The 15,795-nt window shown below is 34.1% G+C and overlaps 1 long non-coding RNA gene and 1 pseudogene across 3 annotated transcripts in view; both read left to right on the top strand.

Annotated features, from left to right (window-relative positions):
- The window catches only part of LOC141568474 (uncharacterized), a 145,333-nt gene that overhangs the window by 37,492 nt on the left and 92,046 nt on the right, over positions 1-15,795 (top strand). The gene's annotated exons all lie outside the window — the stretch shown is intronic.
- LOC109455137 (BRISC complex subunit Abraxas 2 pseudogene) lies at positions 1,882-5,427 on the top strand (annotated as a pseudogene).

Raw genomic sequence — 15,795 nt, 5'->3', positions numbered from 1 at the left:
AAATATTTGTGACTCACCTAACTGCCCAAGGCACAGTGTGCAGCCCTGAAATGCTAAGATGTGACCCCAGAGTATTGCAATAGTGTCTTAAGTGATTTCCTTTCATTTTGACTGTCTGCAACCCAGTCTGTCCTCTACACTGACAGTTCCTTCATGAAGCCACTTCTGATGCTCCATGAGAATTACTTGAACCTCTCTTTATTTATGGCATGTGATGTATGCTATCATTGGGTAACATATTAGTTACAGATAATGCAGATAATTGTTACAGATGTGTAACAGACACAGATGCAATGCAGTAACCCCTGCATCCCACTCATTTTACAAATGAACTCAAGTTTGCCATGTGTACAAAAAAGTGCAGAAATCACAAATGTGTTTCTCAATAAATGTTGACAAAGTGAACATATTCATAAGTTCACATATGGCACATTTCCAGAGCAATACACACAACATTCTCAGTTCCCAGGTGATCTCCCGTGCTCTCTCTTGGTCACAACTCTCCTCACCAATGGTAACATCACCTTGTCTCTCATCACCATAGATGGCTTCAGTTTTCTGTGTCTGGATTGTTTTGCTCAATACTAGGTGTGAATACATGCATTATTAGTAGTATATTCATTAGTACTGGCCCCTTTCATGGATATATACATTTCATGGATATATTACAATTTATTCATTCTACGGTTGTTGAAAATTTGTTTTTGTTCGCTTGTTTTATTTACTTGTTTTAAGGCCATTAGAAAGAGTGCTATTATGTACATTCTAGCATATAGCTTTCTGTGAATACACACACACACACACACACACACACAGGGTGCCTAAAAAATGTATACAGTGAACACTTTTCTCAACGTTGCTCAAGCAGTAATTTGCTGTAATCAGAAGTGTCTGGATGCTGATGGTAACCACTTTGAGCACCTTTGTAAATGCAGAAGTCAAACGTGACTTGTATTCATCTTTTGTTATTGGTATATATAGAGTATTACAATTTTAATACAGTTTTCCTTTCTTACAATGTGTATACATTTGTTTGGCACCATTTGTGTGTACACACACACACACACACACAACACACACACACGAGGTTTGACAATTAAGTTTGAGAATTTTGTTGCAATAATATTGCTAACCGTTTTTGTTATCAGAGGGATTATTCATTATGAATTTGTATGAACCGTACAAACAGTTAACCAAGTTTGCTATTACTATATATTTGGAAGTGCTGGAAAGACTATGTGAAAAAGACGACCTGAACTTTTCGCCAACAATTCATGGCTCTTGCATCATGACAATGCACCAGCTCACATGGCACTGTCTGTTAGGGAGTTTGTAACCAGTAAACAAATAACTGTATTGGAATTCCCTCTCTACTCACCTGATCTGGCCCCCAATGACTTCTTTCTTTTCTCAAAGATAAAGGAAATATTGAAAGAAAGACATTTTGATGACATTCATGACATCAAGGGTAATATGACGACAGCTCTGATGGCCATTCCAGAAAAAGAATTCCAAAATTTTTTTGAAGGGTTGACTAGGTGCTGGCATCTGTGCATAACTTCCCAAGGGGAGTACTTCAAAGGTGACCATAGTGATATTCAGTAATAAAGTATGTACAACTTTGTCTAGGATAGTCCTCCAACTTAATTGTTGGCTTTGTGTGTCTGTGTTTGTGTGTGTATACACACCTATATAACAATTAGAAAAAAAAAAAAAAAATATATATATATATATATATATATATACTCACTGAAAGCTGTATGTTAGAATGTATATAACATATATATATATATATATATATATACACACACACACATATATATGTACAGTTCTGTTTATTCATTTATTCTCTTTTTTGGGTTATAGAATTGCAACATGAAATCAAGAATTGCATTTAATATTTTTAAATACAAGGATATGTTCTGCTATTATTTGAGTTTTAAGAGCAATTAAAGGGAACTTCTTAAGCTGGCCTATTTCCTAATACCAAACTTTTATGCTCTTAAGTCTGTTTCGAGTCCTTTTCCCCAGAAGTAAGCAAGCTAATTAGTAGAGTATTAATTTAAAGAAAATCTCTTCTCAGTTTAAAACAAAGAAACAAAATATTCTGAAACAACAAAGGAAAAAGAGAAATAAAAAAATGGTAAAGGTAATATGAACTTCTAAAGAAAAAAATTTTCATATGAATTCCTAGAAACTTTTATAGAAACAACTCATACCCGTGCTTAGTAAACTGAAAGTAGGTCTTAACAATGAACCCAGAAAAGACTAAAACATTTTCTTAGATGTAGGAAAAAATCATCATTGAAAACATTTAGTTCAGTGTAGTAGAATTTTTCTTGAAGAAAATCAGACAAGTGAAACAGAAGACCGACTGGAGTAATTTAAAAAATGTACAGAAATAATTGCAAGAGAAAATGGAGAATGAGAATATACTGTGTCACTAATAGGAATCCCCAGAGAAGAGCACAGAACAATGAGGGATGACTGAATAAGCAAGGATATAAAAATAAATAAGTAAATAAATAAATAAATAAATAATTCTAGTAAGTAAATGAATTTTCAAGATTGGGAATTGAGAAAAATTAAAATAACCTAGTATGTTCTAAGTAAAATGTATAAATGTAAACCAATACTAGAAGACATTAACATCTTTAATATTCAATGCCAATACACAATAAAATAACATGTCTAACAAATACTGATTAAATAATTTATCCAAATACTTGATATAATCCATCACCTTAAAATGTGAAATTCCACACTTTGAGTTCAGCCACAATATATTTTTTTTCTTTTTGCATTTCCTAGTATTAGTTCACTTAGTTCAAATTCCTACCTCATCCAAATTGATCATTCTTTATTCTTGTATAAATACATATTGTACAGGTTATCTCTTAATATGTCCAAAAACATCTCAGAAAGACTCAATGGGTTAATGATGAGCATTCAAGAGTTAAATAATACTGATATCTCAAAATATAGGTACAGTTTTGTATCAATAATCCACTAAATTCAGTTGTTGTTTTTGAAAATAAATAATTAGATTTAATTAAACAATATCATGAACATCAGAAAAAGACAAATAAAAATAAATTGGAATACAGAACACTGAAATTAAAGGAGAGCTGGTACTGAAAAATCTTAACTTTTCAGTACAATTGCAGGAGCAAATTGGATACAACAGGAAACAAAGAAAATTAATGGACTCTACCTTCAAGATGAAATAAAACTATATGGGAAGAGTCAGAAGGTAAGAGAAAAGGTACAAAAGTGTTCATCTTGTTCATCTCTTTTTTTTTCAAAGGCAGTATGGAATAAAGACTATTCTAATATTTCAAGACTTATAATATATTATAAAATAGTTAATTATGCTATTAAGAAGATAAGAGTAAAATAAGAGCATAAAATAGGATTATAGAACATCATCTACATAACAATTAGAACAATAAATGTAAATGGTTTAAAATCTTTGTAAAAAGAAGAAAGATCTAAACTGATTAAACATGTAAAAAATCTATAAAGTACTTTTTTAAAAAAACACAACATCTACATATAAACACCTTTGGGTACTGCTCCAGGTCCCACATTGAGGTTTGCGGGTCGGCACTTCTCTGGGGTCTACTTTCTTCCTAAGTTAAGGGGCCCAAGCACAGACATGGCCCAATCAGAGCCTCCTCTGCCTCCCCTGCCCCTTCCTGCCAGGGTCAGGTAGACCCCCTTTGTGATAGTGCCATTCTAAGTACAACTATATTTGGGGACAGCTATTAATATTTGTAAGAGGCCATTGAAGACAGTGTTTTTCACTCGGGGAGGTAAAACAAGATAAAACTTTTAGGATCAGTAACTTACAAATTAGCAACACAGAATTTCTTCTGCAAGTAATTGAAATCTGTCACCATTAGCCTTGTTCAAAACTTTTTTAGTTTTTAGGATAACACAAGCAAAGTTAATGAAGAGAGTTTGGGTGGGATTCTTAGAGATCAGAGACAAAAGTTATTGGTGGTGTTTCCAGTGAAATGGAGCAGAAACACGTGGAGGGGAGTTTATCCATAAGCAGCTGCTGGCATCCTCTGTGAGCTGTCTCTTCAGCTCCATCTCCACCAACAATTCCTCTCCTGCTTTAGTATCTTCTCTTTAGACTAAATTGAAGATATAGTCAAAGGAAATCCTTTGCTATTCCCAATCCAGGAAATACTAACCAGCAAGAGTACAAAGTGCCTTCAGTGCCAAATACTTCTCAGAGTTATGCCAAAGTTGTTAAAAAACATGGCACTGACTTTTTGCTGAAGATGAAGTAATGAAAGACATGAAAGTAATGAAGTAATGAAAGGGTGATTTACAGGCTTATGATGCACTTCACACATGCAATGTGTGCAGATGTGGAAACAAGTGAGCAAGTTGTTGAATGTTAGGCGCAAGTAACAGATTAAGATGCATCACTCAGATGAAAAATGAAAAAGAACAAGCAAGAAGATTGCAGCTGGCCATGCTAAGCAGACAGATGCCACTCGAAAGTTTGGAACCGGTGTCCAGTCCTCGGATATCCTAACTGGGTTTGTAGCTGAATATAGATGTACATTAGGACACAGGGAAGCCTCAGATCTCGTCCCTCTTATTCTGATTTATTCATCCACACAGTCAAGAAAGTACTTTGAGCCATTCTTGCATGGAAAGTAGTGTCTTTATGTCTCGACCTCAGCTGTAGACTTTTCCAATTTCCTTCTACCAGTGTTGGACTGAAACATCCTGGGAGTGGAGCAGAACTTCTTCCTTTCCAAAGAGTAGCTGGAGGCAGAGTTGAGGAATCAGACAACAGAGATCATGAATATCTGACCCTACAGAGCTTTCTAGTAGGGATATTGGAGGAATTGTGATCCACGATGCATCTCTATGGAGGCTCGAGGAATATTCAGACCTCCCCGATTTAATGAAAGAAAAGAAACTACCCACTTAGTGCTGTTTTCTTCTTAATTACTTACTGAAAAAAAATGTTTGAGAACTTAATCTGGGGGAGAATTCCTTTCTTAGACCCCTGGACTTGCAAGAGGAGAGTCCTTGTTCACAGCAGTTTTCAGAAACTCAACATTTGGACCCAATGTGCAGGTGCGAGACAGATTCATCAAGAAAATCAAATTGCCCTCGTCTGTCATGATTCATGAGTATACTGGTAAATTCAGGCAAAGTGAAATTTATGAAAACAGTTTCTGTTCTTTAAAATTAATTGGAAATTAGAGACAGCACAGTCAATAAATGTTCTATAATTAGTCTATAAATGGAAAACTTACCCCTTGCACTATCATGCCTTGGAGTTTACTTTTTCAAAATGAAGTGAGTTTAGCAGCAGCGTTCAAAGAAACTTCTTTCTATAGTGAGCTAAGTTCATCCTTGGCAGAAAAAAAAAAACACACCAAAAACCTTTTTTTGTAATTCCAAGAAACCTGATTGGAACAAATCAGATATGCCTTCTCTTGTCTTATTGGATATAACTTTGTGAGCTCGAGAGGGCTTTGTTTCAACCTTTTTTCTACTAGCTCAATATATATTGGCACTTAAAATTTTTGCCTTTAAAAAATGTAGAAATGCTTCATATCAGTAAGTAATTATATAAATAAGTATTTCATAAAATAAATTTATTAATTTTCTTTTGGAGAATTACGGTGACTGCTGTGTTGTACTAGCTACAAGGTGTGCCAATTAAGTTTGCAAACTTGTTGCAATGATGTTGCTAACCTTTTTTGATATCAAAGGGATTATTCATTATGAGTTTGTACCAATTGGACAAACAGTTAACCAGGTTTACTATTTGGAAGTGCTGAGAAGGCTGCATGAAAAACTTAAGGTGACCTGAACTTTTCGCAAATAATTCATGGCTCTTGCATCATGACAAGGCACCAGCTCACACGGCACTGTCTGTGAGGGAGTTTTTAACCAGTAAACAAATAACTGTATTGGAACACCCTCCCTATTTACCTCATCTGGCCCCCAATGACTTCTTGTTTTACCCAAAGATAAAGGAAATATTGAAAGGAACACATTTTGATGACATTCAGGATATCAAGGGTAATACGACGACAGCTCTGATAGCCATTCCAGAAAAAGAGTTCCAAAATTGCTTTGAAGGGTAGACTAGGTGCTGGCGTCAGTGCATCGCTTCCCAAGGCGAGTACTTCGAAGGTGACCTTAGTGATATTCAACAATGAGATATGTAGCACTTCTTCTAGGGTGAGTTCTAGAACTTAATTGTCAGATCTCATATGTTTATGATCTCTGCTCTGGAGTCTCAAAGGAAGGACATAACAGCCGTGGGTCACAGAAAGGAATTATGTATCAGACATGAATTTTATGATGAACAGATTCCAGAAACAATGGATTTAACTGAGTTCATATGTAAGGGATACAACTCATTTCAATTACTGAAAAACCTTAGGATTGATTTTATTTGTGGAGGAAAGGTATTCAATAAAATGGGAATTCTGATAAATAAAGATTCATTTTAAATCTAGGGGGAAAAAACTATGAGCTACAGGTTAAAAAAGTACACAGGATATATATTTTTATAATTTTTTTAATGTAAAGATTATATGAACAATTTTTAGATTGGAAGAAATAAAATAGCTTGATCTAGTTGTAGCTCAATTCTAAATTCATGGAATAATAAACTAAACTCACATATTTCTACCTTGAGTTTATAAAATTAAAAGTAAAATAAAAAAGAAATGAAAGAAAACAATATTTCATGTAAAATTTTAGAAATGTGAGGATAAAATTAAAAGAAGCAAATTTCAATGTCAGTTTTCAGGATAATAGCCAAAGTGGACAAGTTTCCCTGTAAATATTGATCAAAGTACCTGGCAAATCGCCTTTACACCATTTTGTAAAGTATAGAGGAGATAAAATTGGACACAATGTTGTTGTTAATTCCCATTTAGGTTTCCAGATTATATATTGAGGTTGTACATCAGGGGATTTTAGCGGCACAGCGGGCTAAATGTATGACATGAGTCAAAGGTACTGGTTGTGATATAGTGCTTAGCATATTTAAACTCATTAACGCAGTAGGTAATTACTGTATTACTATTACTATGAAGAGTCCTATGCATTCTTCATAGGAGACTGATGATGTGCATAGAGGCTATGAATGAAAACTGCCAGCATAAGAGTTATGCTAACAAGACTCCATACGTTTCATATTATTATGTTTATTTTATAAATTTGTTTTGAATATAACAAAAATTTGACATGAGACAAAAGTAGAGTCTTCTGAAAGCTGTGTTTTCCTCTGATTATAGCAATTGCAGAAATTGTAGGAGTATTCATGAAAACAAATATAATAATATAGGAAATACAATAGTAAGAAATCCATTTTATGCATCAAGTTCTCAAATACTTTTTTGAATGCTTGTCATGCTCAGTTTCATCAACCTCAGTGCATAATTTTAGTGTTGTAAGCAACATTTCATATCACCATTTGGTTTTAACATCTACCCTGAGTATTTCCCTGGTAACAAATATATTTGACACTACGACAGATGAAATTTTTTCTTTGTTTATATATTAACCTGACATTTTCCCAGCGTTCTGTTTTAATATATTGAGATTGGTGGTTTTATATATATAATTCATACCAATCTATCTAAACCATACTGAACCATAATCCAAAACTATAAGCTATAAAATTTAATAAAATATTTTCCAAGTGATGATATGCTTTTAGTTGTCACCGAGAAAGTAAGTTTGACAGGCCATTTGTCATAGAAATTTTGAAACCCCAGATATTGTAATTATCTTTATTTATGTTTTGTTATGTTCTTTATAGTCAAAGTGTATCAGGTTAATCAGTTTTCTTGATGTGTTTTCTTATATCTGTTACTTTAGTACATTTCACTCTGTCTCCTCTAATGTACATAAAATTCTCTAACCCCTTCAAGTATGTTTAAAAATACATTTAATTCACTATGTAATCTAGACTAGTTTTGGGGGGACTATCACATCCGCAAATCCATCAATGTGATACATCACATAAACAAAATAAAGGACAAAAATCATATGATTATATCAATTGATGCAGAAAAAGCATTTGACAAGATACAACATCCATTTATGATTAAAATACTTAATAAAATAGGTATAGAAGGAAAATACCTTAACATAATAAAGGCCATATATGACAAACCCTCAGCTAATCTCATAATTAATGGTGAAAAACTGAAGCCCTTTGCTCTACGTTCAGGAACACGACAGGGCTGTCCCCTATCACCTCTGCTTTTTAACAGTGTTGGAAGTCCTTGCCAGAGCAATCAGGCAAGAGAAAGAAATAAAAGGCATCCAAATTGGGAATGAAGAAGTTAAATTATCACTCTTTGCAAATGACATGATGCTATATATAGAAAACCCTAAAGACTCCACCAAAAAGCTATTAGAAACAATAAATGGATACAGTAAAGTTGCCGGCTACAAAATCAACGTACGAAAGTCCATTGCATTCCTATATAGTAACAATGAAATCTCAGAAAAAGAAATACAAAAAGCAATGCCTTTTGCAATTGCAGCAAAAAGAATAAAATACCTAGGAATAAACTTAACCAAGGATGTGAAGGACCTATATGCTGAAAACTGTAAGACATTTTTTAAAGAAATTGAAGAAGACACAAAGAAATGGAAAGACATTCCGTGCTCATGGATTGGAAGAATCAACATAGTTAAAATGGCCATATTACCCAAAGCAATATACAGATTTAATGCAATCCCCATCAAAATCCCAAAGGCATTTTTTAAAGAAATAAAACAAAAAATCAGATTTGTTCGGAACCACAAAAGACCCCGAATAGCCAAAGCAATCTTAAGAAAAAAGAACAATACTGGAGGTATCACACTCCCTGACTTTAGCTTGTACTACAGGGCTACAATAATCAAAACAGCCTGGTACTGGCAGAAAAACAGACACATAGACCAATGGAATAGAATTGAGAACCCAGAAATAAAGCCACATAAATATGGACAGATAATTTTTGACAAAGAAGCAAAAATCATACAATGGAGAAAAGACAGCCTCTTCAATAAATGGTGCTGGGAGAATTGGATAGCCACGTGCAAAAGAATGAAGCTGGACTGCTATCTGTCACCATGTACCAAAATTAATTCAAAATGGATCGAGGACTTAAGCATAAGACCTGACACAATATACTGCATAGAAGAAAACATAGGTGCTAAACTTATGGACCTTGGGTTCAAAGAGCATTTTATGAATTTGACTCCAAAGGCAAGGGAAGTAAAAGCTAAAATAAACAAATGGGACTATATGAAACTTAAAAGCTTCTGCACAGCAAAAGAAACCATCGACAAAATAAGGAGGCAACCAACTGAATGGGAGAAAAATTTTGCAAACAGTACCTCCGATAAGGAGCTAATATCCAAAATATACAAGGAATTCATGAAACTCAACAACAAAAAAACAAACAACCCAATTGAAAAATGGGCAGATGACTTGAAGAGACATTTCTCCAAAGAGGACAAGCAAATGGCAAATAGGCATATGAAAAAATGCTCAACATCACTAATCATCAGAGAAATGCAAATAAAAACCACAATGAGATAGCACCTCACCCCAGTCAGAATGGCTATCATCAACAAGACAAATAGTAACAAGTGTTGGAGAGGAGTGATGGAAGGAGAACTGACTCTGGGTGGTGAACACACAATGGGATTAATAGATGATGTGACACAGAATTGTACACCTGAAATCTATGTAATTTTACTAACAATTGTCACCCCAATAAATTTAAAAAAAAAAATTGTGAGGTTTTTTTTTTTTTTTTTTTTTTTTTAACTGATAAGACTTACTGAGATTTTGGACTTGAGTTGACACTTTTGGGGTCAAGTGATCCCAGGATGAGGCAAATGAATTTTGCATTTGCGATGGATGTGAATATCTGGAGGGCAGAGGGTACACTGTGGTAGGTTGAATATTAATCCCCCTCTCCCTAACCCAGATGACTGCATCCTAATCCCTGGAATTTGAGAATACCGTATTTTGCGGTGTATATTGCACACCCATGTTTTTGGCTCAAACTTTCAGGGAAAATTACCTTTCGTTTTAATTTTTTAATTCAAATTTTTATTTGTTTACATTTAGGTACTTGTTTTTTGTATTATAAAGGAATTTCAGCATTTATTTTTTAACATATTATGGTACAATAAATTTTACGTAATAATTACAAAACACAAAAACAGATACAAGGTACAAAAAATTTATGTACCAGTAACAAATTTATGATATTTACACGTCATAGAAAGCCAAGAGCTCTTCCTTATCGCAAGTTCGTCGTAAGTTCAACAAAACTGATTATTATATTCCAGGGTATTATTTTGCATAGGGATATCATTATTAATTTCTAGAGTTACACTTTTTAACTCATACGCATAAATAACATAATTTAAAACATTTATATAGATAAGGAATTAGTACTACCCATGTATAATGCTCATCCTTATTTTTCCCTCACAAATTTGGGCAAAAACTGTGCATTATACACGGCAAAATACGGTATACTACCTTGTGTCAAAAGGGACTTAATAAATATGATTAAATGGAGGATTTGAGGTGGGGAGATGATTCTATGTTATCCAGGTGGGCTCAAAATGTAATTAAAATGGCCTTTATAAGAGAGCGACAAGAGGTGAATGAAGAGTAGGGGATATGAGGACAGAAGAAAGAAGTTGGCGTTATGTGAGGAAGGAGCTTCAGGCCAAGAAATGCAGGTGGCCTCTCCAAGTTGAAAAAGGCAAGGAAACAGATTTCCAATGAAGACTCCAGAAGGACCACAGCCCAGATTACACACTGGTTTTAAACTGTGGACCGCTAGAACTATAAAATAATAAGTTTGCATTTTTTTATGCCACTAAATTTGTGGTAATTTCAGAAGCAATGAGATACCAATGACTTGTATTTTTCTTCTTGTTTCTGATCAATAATGTGTATTTCTAGGCTACATAAAAATTACTGACAATTGTTTCATGTCATGTAAAGAATCTATTCTCAGTAAAGATTTGAAGACATTATTCATTTTAATACCTGCATTTTGTCTATGAGTTGCCACAAGATACTTAGGGGTAGATTCTAGTCCCATAAATACGACAGTTACTTCCAGATGTTTCTTTCCCTATGAAATGTTTTTGCCACAGGCAAGCTTTTATCTTTTTCCTCACTGTTACTTTGTATTCTCAAAGTCTGACCTTCAGAGACTGAGGTATCTCCAGTCATACATTAGACCACACAAGGGCACTTAATCATGTAAACAGAGAAATCGGTCTCACTGCTAATCTTTTATCTAATGGCAAATTTCTTAGCTGTGTATACTTTGATGGTGATGATGAAAGGAAATACTTTTTATTTTATTATTTCACAATGCACATTCTAGCTTGAGAATCCCAGCATGCATTAGTTGTAATTATAATTTTTAAAAGCTTGTTTCTTTCTTTTTCTTTTTTCCTTTCTTGATTGCAGACACATTCCCATTACTTTGGCTTACAATGTCACTCCGATTTCACTTTTCTTTTTGGAATACGTAATGTAGGGGGAAAAAAAGGTGACGCACCTTCTAATATTTTATCCATGTAAAGGACATTAGTTTTTTTTTTTGTTTTTTTCTTCTTGCTTTTGTTATGTTATGGACTGTGATGGAGAGAATGCATTACAGGGACACCATCTTCACTGTGATTCATCAGTCTTTGAAGGTGGGGCAACATCCACTCAGCTCTTAATGATTGGTTTCTAAGTGACATGGCCTTTTTGTGCCATGAAAAAGGAAGCTAGTTTTTAAGGCTTAGGAATTACTTTTAGCAAGAAGACAGAAAATGTCCTATTGTCAATGAGTAAATTAAGATGACAAAAGGATGTGGAATTGTTTAGGTTTCATCTCTTTGGGAGAAAAGAGGAATAGAATGGTTTCTCACAGTGTCACATATCCACAGTTCTTTCACCTGTAGAATTATTAAACAACAAAAGCAGTTTGTGATGTGGAAGATTCCACATTTACAAGAGCAGCCTAACAGAACTGCCTGTTTTAAACCACTAATCTAGGATCTGTGCTCAAGTCGGAAAGAAAGGTTTAGTTCTAAAACTTAGTTATCCAGTTTAAATAATTGGATAATTGACTAGGCAATTAAAACAGCTAGATTAGCTCTTATTTTAATATGTTAATCCTCCAAAGTTTAAAATACTTTGATCATCACACATGATACACTCAGTCATAAACTAATGCTATTAACCGCTGCTTTCTTAACAAGCTTTTAAATTCCTCGTAGTATTCATTTTTCCATTCTAGTAATGGGTCCGCTTACAAACCTCTGTTGTTGGTTTTTTGTGTTTGTTTTTTCACTTTGTTTGCAAAGTTTAAAAATGTCAGAGGTTATAACGCATAAGTGAGTCTTTTTACCTTTAAGGTCTAAAAGGACACCTTAAGTTTGGCTTCTAGAAGATTAAATTTCACTGATCTTCATTCAAGACGATAAATTCACCCCTCCAATAACTACAACCCATCTTTGGACAATTTCTCACTGCTTGTTAGATTATAGTCCTACTGTCAAAGCAGTGCTGACAGTCATATCTCCTGCTTACTATTTCATAGCAGGGCTAGTAAAAACAGAAATTAAATAGCTGGGAAGGATGGGGATATAATCACTGAAAGCTACTTACCTACCCACACCTCTTCTAGTATTTGACCTCATTCTTGCAATCCCTTTAGGTTTCAACAAAATTTCTTGATTATTAGTTGAAATACTGAGATGATTGTTATGTTAATTAGTCATTATTTTAGGATGTCTAATTTACTCCTTTGAATAGATAATACATAATTATGCAGTATTTGTGGTGAGAAGAAATAAATGAGATTGAGATGAAACCATGACCATCCTGATGAGATATCCTAGGACTCTATCAAGCTGACCCTCTGTGGGCCTTGTTTATTTTGAGAACACACATTCATCTCATTATTTGCTCTCTGGAAAGTTTCATTATACCTGAAAATCGGACCCACCAGTAGTAGGTGAATTTAATACATTTAACAATTTTCTAAATGTATTTTCCATTTATGCAAATTCAGAGTCAAAGCAACCCAAATCCTTTCATGAAAAACTAAAAGTAAACATTATTTCCTCCACACTTCCAAAGAAGGGCATTTAAAATTCCTGTTAAGATTATAGGAGAAATATATGGTTTTTTCTTACACTTACTTATCTTGGCCACTGAAAATGAGGAATTTTATGTTGAGCATTTAATGAAGAAATTCTTTTTTCACGTATTAAAGTGACGACAGGCTCTTTAAGATGAAAGGAAAGCTGGGTGGTAGACGCTGAAGAACTTGAGCTTTGGTACCACACTGACCGTACACGGTTCAGGCTCCATCTTTTCATTTGGGCAAATGACCTCATCTCTGTTTCTTTTTTTTCCTGTAAAATCAAGATAATAAAAGATGGACCTCATTGTGTGTTGTGAGATCACATGAAATAATCTATATAAAGCACAGTGTATGCTGTCTAGCACGAAGCAAGCACTCAATGTGTTAGATATTTATTATGCAAGATAACACAGTACATAGTTAGATAGTGGTATTGCGAAATGTGGTATCAGAATGTAGAATATTCCGAACAAATAACCTGATCAGCCAATTCATGGTTCTGTGCTATGAAAATACGAGTTTATGAGTTAGAAAAAGAGGGGAAAGTCATTGAACGTTTGCATTATAAAAACACTGATCTATGAATTCCTTTGGATCATCGGTCCTTCCAGTGCTTTTAAAATATGACTCAATTTACAACAACCTAGAAAAATCTTTTTTTTTTAATTAAAGTTTATTGGGGTGACAATTGTTAGTAAAGTTACATAGATTTCAGGTGTACAATTCTGTATTACATCATCTCTAAATCCCATTGTGCGTTCACCTTCTACCATGTTCAGTTCTTCTTCCATCACCATATATTTGATCCCCCTTACCCTCATCTCCCACCCCTCTCCCCCCTTACCCTTTGGTAACCTCTAAACTATTGTCTGTGTCTATGAGTTTTTGTTTCTCAGTTGTTTGTCTTGTTCTTTTGTTGTTTTTAGTTTATATACCACATGTCTGGAATCGAACTACTGTGTGAAAGTGGTACACCTTTTGGAACATACTGATGTTATTTTTTCACTTGGTTTCATGGTGGGTATTATGATAGGTTGGAGACAAACCTCCACGAAGAATTCAAGTGACCTGTTGTCATGTTTCAGGCTCCCATCTGTCTGTCTTTAAAACACGCTTAATATTTTGTTCATTCTCCCTCCAAAATGAGCAGGCCAACAGTTTGGAAGCAAATAATACAGCAGGTTTTCTGGCTCAAATAGTGCTGTTTTCTTTGTGGGAACACTCAGATGAGTGGAAGTACCCTGCTGGAAACCACTACCTCCTCTAACTTATCCTACATCATTCCTTGTGTGTAGAATTATGGTTTTTATCCAGTCATTAACATAAAAAATTATCACTGACTAAGCTATGTTTTCGTAAAGGTAACTATAAAATATTTATGATTTTTTTATTCTGAAACGTTAAGTTAATAATCTGGGTAGGAGGTTCTGAAAATTATACAATTCCAGGAAATTTATATTGCGTAGTTTATAAACTAAAAGAACAAAGAAACATGGAGAAAATTCTTTAGGTGCTAAATTTTTAAAGAAACTTCATTTGTTCTGTGAATTATTATAATTAACATAATTTGCCAAAGCAATTAGCAATTTAATAAAGTAAATGATTTCTACTTTTTCACTGTCTGCTTTCAGGAGGACTCGAAACTGACATTTTCACCTAGATTTAAGGATCTTCCCATGGTCTAGTGAAATATACCGAGTCACACATAGAACACACATTCTGAGAAATTCTCAGACTTCATGAGTTTAACCTTGTATAACTAAATTTCATTTCCTTCTACCACTTTTTAGCTTCTTGATATCTTTACTACCATTGCTATATTATTTATTGAGAGGCTATATTATAACAAATGTTTTATGTATTTTACCTCATTTACTCCTCACAATAAAACTTTGTGTTACATATTATTCTCATTTAAAAGATGAGATCAATAAAACTCCGACCGGTTAAGTAAATTGACTGAGTTTATACAGCTACTAAACTATGGAACCAGGGTTCAAACCAGGACATTTCAGTTACAGAGCAACTTGACTATAGTTCTATTAGTCACTGAAGAGAGTGACAAGACAAGCAAAATGACTACCCTCTCCATCTAAAGTATGATGTAGGTGATATAGCGGAGGAAACACTGAAGGTAGAATGAGACCGAGAGTTTTCCCAGAGGCATTCAAAACATTTTTGTAGAGGAGATGACAATTGGACTAATATTTGAAAGATAAGCAAGTGATTACCAGGAAATTAATGGTTTTGGAAAAATTGTCCAAGCCATGCAAATTTTATCCTTTCAGGAGACTGTTGAGTGATATTTAGTGAGTCAGGGCTGTGTATCTTTTGTTGATTTCCTGTTTACTAGGCTATTTGCAACTCTGAAGGGGTAATAGTTAACATTTAGAAAACTGAATCACATGAATGATTTATATTCATAGGAATGAAAATTATTTTTTTCTAGTAAAGATTCAATTGATTTCTATCCACAAACGTGATAACCGTGAATATTGCATTTTATTGCCCTATGGGTTATAGGATATTAACTAGTCCTGAATATATGTAAATTTATTTCAGCTTTACTAATTTAATAGTCTGTGTGTGTGTGTGTGTAGGCAGAATGACCGTTTTT

Source organism: Rhinolophus sinicus, chromosome 7 (assembly GCF_057876585.1).
Source record: "Rhinolophus sinicus isolate RSI-liver-muscle chromosome 7, RSI-T2T, whole genome shotgun sequence".
Taxonomy (NCBI): domain Eukaryota; kingdom Metazoa; phylum Chordata; class Mammalia; order Chiroptera; family Rhinolophidae; genus Rhinolophus; species Rhinolophus sinicus.
The sequence above is the reverse complement of the archived record's forward strand: the minus strand, read 5'-3'. Positions and strand labels throughout refer to the sequence as shown.